The sequence below is a fragment of the Mytilus galloprovincialis genome, chromosome 7 (assembly GCF_965363235.1).
Source record: "Mytilus galloprovincialis chromosome 7, xbMytGall1.hap1.1, whole genome shotgun sequence".
NCBI lineage: Eukaryota > Metazoa > Mollusca > Bivalvia > Mytilida > Mytilidae > Mytilus > Mytilus galloprovincialis.
This window is the reverse complement of record NC_134844.1, coordinates 46002902-46010811: the sequence shown is the minus strand read 5'-3', so window position 1 is coordinate 46010811 and position 7910 is coordinate 46002902.

The following is a 7910-nucleotide window of genomic DNA, read 5'->3' as shown; positions in this document are numbered from 1 at the left end:
TAGGGAACATGTGTACCAAGTTTGAAGTCGATTGGACTTCAACTTCATCAAAAACTACCTCGACCAAAAACTTTAACCTGAAGCGGGACAGACGGACGAACGAACGAACGGACGAACGAACGAACGAACGGACGCACAGACCAGAAAACATAATGCCCCTCTACTATCGTAGGTGGGGCATAAAAACCAAAAACAACCAAAGATCTGACCTACAGACCATTTCATGAAAGAAAGAAAACATGGTCGTTATGTCTGGGTTGACATTTGGAAACACTCAGATCTGTACTCTCTGGGTAAGTAGTGTTTTGTCATAGGTAATATGCGGCTCGACATTCGAGTGAAATTAAGGGTGTATTAAGGTTACTCACACAAAGTCTAATCTTAATTTCAGCAAAATTATTGGATTATGAATTTTATTTCCATTGGTCCTAGCAAATTGTACAAAATATGAAAATCGCGTAAAAATTTGATAATACCAATTTCTGATAATATCAAATTGTTTATTATATATGCCGATTGAGATCATTCTTAACATTGACATTCCGTTCATTGTACAACATGACAGTGTTTGTGAATTCTGCAATGATATTTTAAGAGCAACAATTACGATTTGGCCCGGTGGAAATGTCAAGATTATAACTTGTAGGCCTAGACATCCTCGTACTCAAGTTCTTGTAGAGCAAGTACATAATTCATTTCATAGATTACTTGCTGCAAAACATTTGTACGAAGTGCAATGCTCTTTAAACATGCAACATCATGCAGGTACTTATAAAAGTAACCCCGTATGAGGCGGTCTTCGATCAAATGGCAAACGATGGGGTATTTGTAGGAACTAGCGCAACGGACGAATTTATGAACGGAAAAGCCATTGAAGGGTTAATATTAAAATTGAAAGCAACATGTTTAATAATTTCTCAAAGGAACACTCAAAGGCAAACATTAGAAGTCCGAAGATGTATAAGTACCGAAACCGATGAAGAGCTATATGTCAAAAATACCTAAAATAAATAGCAATAATAAGCGAGGATATACCAATGAGTTGTGTCTTACATGAGGACAATGACTATCAGACGGACAATTGCGCACATGCCGACATTGACTCACAGACAGACATAAACGCACTGACGAACAACGATTTACAGACCGACTGATTCACAGACATACATAGACTCACAGATGGATAATGATTCACAGACCGACATTGATTCACAGGCAGACATAGACTAACAGACGGACTACGATTCATAGACCGACATTGATTCACAGACATACATAGACTCTCAGACGGACAATGATTCCAATTTATTGTTTTATAGATAGTTCATAGCATAGACTATCATGGTCAAGTAGCTATATATAATGAATTCGTAATTTTGAAGCAAAACGTAGGCGGATTGATATAGACACAGGTATTGATTGCATAATCTTGAATGATCTTTGACAGAAGAATCTGACACGGTATCGGAATCACTATCGTTGACAGATGGCGACTCAACACATGACAAAATAAGGCAAATTGTGGAGAAAAAATATAAACACTATATTAAAAAAACTATATGTAAGTACACAAGAAGATGTCAAAATCAAATGCACATCTTGTAAAAGGCTAATTTGTTACTTTACGTATACCGGTAGTTGACAGGGCGTCTGTTGATTTACAACGATTATTGTGTAAATTAGATGACGACATCGACAAAGACCAAAGTTTATTTAAGTTGTCTTGTGCATATGGTATACTACAGTCATGTTACGATATTGGAGATCTAGAGCTTCTTAAAATCACCGTATACACATAAAAATGTTCAAAGACCTCGGTATCTCTGCAAGGAGCTGCTAAGAAGGCTATCTGTTCACTTGCAAGCAAGAGGTGTATTTTCAAAGGATCATACACAACCAGGACGTGCAAATGTAGAAAAGCTATGATACCGTGTGGTAGTAAGCATGCATGAATACAATTAGCGATAACAACTAACTGTGGCATCACTATTTAATGTTGATGTAACCTTTGGATCAAAACATTGATACACCTTTATATAACCAAGGTGGTTTTTTCTTTAAAAATAAAGTTCAAAGGTTTGTAATGCATATTTGTAAAATACCTTCATGGTCCAAATACTCTCAGGGTCTGGCCCGTTAATAACCAAACGGGTATATACTCATATGACAGACCGGACGGAGCATACGCATTTACTCATATGGTCATGACCGCACACGTATGGTCCAAATACTCAAATGGTCCGGAACATTTATACTTTGCAATTGAAATGAAACTCTTCACTTATATTATAGCTGAACAATCTATGACGTGTTTATTTACTTAAACACTGGATATCTTGTACAGATATACTGTACAGTTATTAGCTGTAACTAATAAATGGTTAGTTGCACGTCCAAAGTTAATTGCATATGGCAATGTTAAGCCATCTTTCCATGATAGGAGTTCCCTATGTTTTTGTCCATCGTGTGTGATAACTACGACATTCGTCGTTCCATGCCCTACAACATACACATTACCATCATTATCAATAGATATCCCATATGGATGCTTTAAAAGATTTGTATCCTTGAATGACCATTGCTTTGTGCCGTTCAGATCGCAACACACTACTGTGTGATGAATACAACTGCAATAATAAAGTTTGTGCCCAGATACTGTTATGTTGATTTCCGTGTCCATGTTCTCAGTAATTAAATCACGTGCTGATTCGTTAGTAAGATCAATGACCCGAATCGCGTTGTTGTATATGTGATAAACCAATGTTCTATAGGTTGCTGCAATTCCCATGGTTTGCCCACTAGGAGTAAACTTTTTCTTTACCTTTCGTTTTGTTAAATCAATTATTGTTATTTGATTGCCAATATCATTCCAACAGGATGATATCGCCACAGTGTTATCTTCATCGGTATACGCTACACCATATGCTGCTGTTACATTCAAAGAAAAATCAACTGACCCATCTTGTTTAACAACGGATACTTTGTTTAGAGCGGGATAGGTAAATACCATCCTACAATCAGGCAATAAGCAACATCCTCTGGCGTCTGCTATGGTGTTTATAGTTTGTTGTAGCTCTGTATGTATATTTTCAATATTTGTAATATAATCAGGCAGTGTTTGATATTCTGATATCGGTACAGTACCGTGCTTTCTTGTTGTTTTAGAAATCCCATGATGCTCCTTGCAGTCTAGACATAGGCCTTCATCGCAATCCGAACACCATATGGAGGCTAGTTTGAAAATTTGTCGATATTCACATATACCACATGAAGGTATAGAGGTTGCCATCATCTACAGAAAAAGGATACATATTTTTTAATGTTTAAGGTTGGACTTTGTATATATGTTTCATATAATAGATATATAACTTGGGACTGTTACCAGTATAAAACATATTGTTGCGGTGAGAATTTGATTCTGTAGTATGTCAAAAAATGGAAGTAGTCGGAGTAGTAAAGAATATTTTTATGAATATAAACTCTTACAAGTTCAGGGCATATAAATGTTGAAAATATGCTGCACAGCCTAATGTTTTGACCTTTAAAAAAAACAGTTGTGCTTATCAGCTTTCAATTCTAGGAGATGATTTGTTTACGAAACTGTATACTTTATTTGGCACAGTTTTAGCCGCAAAGGGAGTTCCTATGAGAAACCATTGTCTATATTTACAGAAATGCAACCTTAAGGTATGTCAAAAGTTTTTTTTATATATATTTCCTGCTTTTAAAAATATAAGGATATTTAAGACATTTTATTAATCATGAACAAATTAGGTTCCCGAAAAGACTCGGTTTTTTTTGCATGGTCAAAATTTTCAAAGGAATGTGATGAAGATGATGATTAGCCATGCTTAATGTCCAGCATCAAATTGATAAGGATATTCAGGACGAAAACATGTTATGTAATATGAAAATTTACCTTGCTTTGTTATACAGCAACCTTGTGAGTCGAATAATTAACGTGCTAGCTTACAAGTCAGCAGTCTGCAGAAAAAAAAGTCGTTACAAGGGTCGACTTCGAGCAGACCAAACTATGCTCTTACTCCGTAATGCTTCAAGCTTGTTGAGAGGTAAGCTACAATTTTAAATTGTCACGGCTGAGGTAGAAACCCATGACCTTATGCAATTAAGAATAATGCGCTACCCCGAGACCACCGAGGGGGTGCAAAGGAAAGCAAAGCCCTGTTTTCAGTTTTCAAAAAATATATATACCACATATAAATTAACCATGATATGCACAAATGGATGTTGATTCTATTAGTGGCCGATCATGTCAATATAGCAATGGTTCCATCTAGATGCATAACAAGCATCGTTCAGTCGACGTTAATGTTGACAGACAAAGGTGCTGGTTTACATGGTGGATTCCTTGACCTGAAAATAACTCTGTATCATGCTATGGTCTGTCCACGTTTGCACTTTAAAAAGTCAATACAACCTGATTTCATGACATGTTTAATTCCGATTAATATTGAGTGTTTTTATGTATGAGAGAGTACCTAGGATTTATCATATTCTGTATTTCAATGACACAAAAGCTGTGGGTATTAAGCCCAAACGCAAAAAACGATTACTTATTTGAAAATAAAATCATAATGTATCGTTATCTGTGTGTTATTTTTTGTAACATGTTTCATTGCAGAAAATATTCTCTGATATGAACAGAAAAAAGTTTGAATAGTAAAATTTTCTTATTTTAACTCATCAAATTACAACAAAAGAAACGATGTAATTACCTGAATAATGTGAATAGAATCAATATCTCATTATTTGAATAGGGTGTATCAAACAGAAAGATAAAACAGGTAAAACAATCACGTGATACTTTACTATCTTATCTGCTTGCGATATATATATACAGACATGTTGATCATATTATTTGAATGAAGCTTAACTTCAAATGTATATTACATATTATTTCAAATTGTGGACATCTATTTATCATTGGAAAAGGAAAATATCAAGCATTTTGTTAACACTTTTCCGTGATAATATTTTTTTGAAATGTGAATACGCTTAGACTAATAAGAGTCTAAATGGGAGAGAGCGTGTTCTTTTTTTCTTCAATTTTAGCCATTGTTCTCTTTTAGAGTTTGTGATGGTTGTTATGTCATTTTTTAGATTGGTTAGTTCACTTTTCTCTGCCCCTTTTATTCTATCTTCCATGAACCTCATCCTTATACAAAACTATGTTTATAATGAAAGATGGTTCCCACTGTACATATTTTACATCTTCTTTAATTTACAAGTTACTACATTATGTATATTCTTTATTTAATAGTGAATGTACTGTTTCACCACTGTCCCAGGTTAGGGAGAGGATTGTGATCCCGCTAACATGATTAACCCCGCCGAATTCTGTAACTATATATGTGCCTGTCCCAAGTCAACAGCCTTTAATTCAGTGATTGTCGTTTGTTGATATGTTAAATATTGATTTTTCGTTAAATGTTTGTATATTGATAAAGTTGTTAGTTGGAATTGTTTTACATTGTATAGTTTACTATGCGATATGGACTTTAACAATTTTTGTCGGCCGTACAGTGACCTATAGTTGTTAATTTCTGTGGCAATTGGTCTCTTTTGATGAGTTGTTTTATTGGCAATCATACCACACCTTTTTTTTTATGGTAAAGTCAAATTTTTATCACATCGAAAATAAAAACATAGAAGTGGATGCAATATTAGAAGATACTTGAAAAAGGGCACAAAGCATAATAAATAATGTAGCCCAGTACAACAGACAAAAAACAACACTAAAAGAGGACATATAAGTAAACCGTTCAGCATTGAAGCAATAATTTTGAAAAGGTACCATAATAGCGTGAAGATGCATGTATTCCTAACATTTCTTTTATGAAAATAACAATCTACCAGCTTCCTTTATAAATACATATACACGGTTTTTATTAAGATTCCCTTTTAAACAGACATGAGTTTTGTTCTTCGCTTTTCGTTTTGTACCCATAGCGTTGTCCCTAGTTTTCGACTAATTAGTTTGAATGTCCATTTAGTATCTTTCCACTATTTTCGTATTACTAAAACATGTTAAAATGTGTCTAGTAAACAAACGAAGGTGCCAAAGGTGAAATGGAAATATCTTAGTTTGAAAATTATGGCTATCAAGCTTGAATCAAAGTCTTACAGTAACAAGAACATCGGAATAAACATGCCAATCAAAAATGCAAATAATCTGAGCTGTACCAGGAATGACACAGTATTATTTACAAGGTATAGTTAGATTTTTGCCAACGACATGCAATTTGCTTAAAAATTCTAATTAACACCAACAGAAAGCGACATAGAATCTAGTCCAAGCCTGTGTATGAAACCTGCAAAGCATTAATGGTAAATAAACTGATTCAAATCTTTGTTAACCCAGTCAGTTCTTTTTAGAAGACGTGTTATTACCATTTGGTAAGTAGTAGAAGCTTGAGTAAAAGATTTCAAGAGGACGTAATTGATATTCGGATAATCTCTGTATTTTTTATGTGCATGGATAGTTCTATATAATACTCGTTCGTAATCTATACTGTGTTTTGTGTATTTTTTATTACAATTTAGACAAAGAGACAACAACCCGACATAAGATTTTAGCAAATGATTACATCTTATATTAATCCCTTTCAATTTTACGGGTGCAAGTGCTGCCTTGTAAATCATAAGCCTTCTCTTTATTTGAATCTACAAGGGTGAATTCTACGTGAAAGGTACATTGATCTCCCTGAACATTGGTCAGCTATTTATCGTTCACCTTCCGACAGACTATCATCGCTTTTAAAGACCATACTTGCAAATGGCGTCATGGTAGAACCGAAAATACAGTCCCGTTTCATGTTGAGCTGTTATACCACTTTTTCGTAGCTTAAGGGAGTGTTAAACACTCATCTACATGATTCACCCCGCCACATGTTGTATGTGGCTGTCCCAATGCAAGAGCTGTTAATACAGTGGTTGCTATGGTTTACGTCCATCGTATTTGTTAAGAAGTTTTGATATAATTATTTCCAATATAGAATTTTACACTTCATGTGTAAAACCTAGAAATCTTTAGAAACTATCTGACAGAATTATGATACTGTCAAAACAAAAGTTTTTTCTTCTTCAAAAGGAAGACTAGATATTGCCCTCTATATGTCTTTTTTTTTGGTGTTGGGTTGTTTTCACATTGATGTATACTCGATTGGCATTAATTGATATGATTAAAAATGGCATACAAGTTAAGGATAAATATCCTAAAACATGTTCATATGTTATTAGATGCCAGTTGTTGTCTTCTTGTCATTTATCAATGTAAGTTGTTTTATTTATTGTAGTTGATTCTTTTGAAGAGATGTCACTGATTCGTTGTTCTTTTTCTACTAAGACGTTACAATTTGTAATGCATAAAGTAAGTTTCTTCAAACAGCTTTGCATAAAGACGAAAATTGAGTAGTTGTAAGAACCCTTTCAAATAGACCAAAAATTATCTATTATGTCGTTTGTCAATGATCAAAAATCCCATACATATGAAAAAAGAAAAAGAAGATGTGGTATGATTGCCAATGAGACAACTCTCCACAAGAGACCAAAGTGACACAGAAATTAATAACCATAGATCGTCGTACGGCCTACAACAATGGATAAAGCCAATACTGCATAGTCAGTTATCAAAGGCCCCGAAATAACAATTCAAAACAATTCAAAGGAGAAATCTAAAGGCATAAATTTTACGTTTATATATTTGTATCTGCAGTAGTTTAATAATCATTGATATTGGACATTTATAAGAGAAGACGACAATCGTTCGGACATCTTTTTTTGGCAATACATGACATCATATTGGACGTCGATTAGAGTACACACATACTAGACACTGTTTATAGAACTGGAAGTCAGATGTGGACGTCTATTTGAGGAATAGACATCGA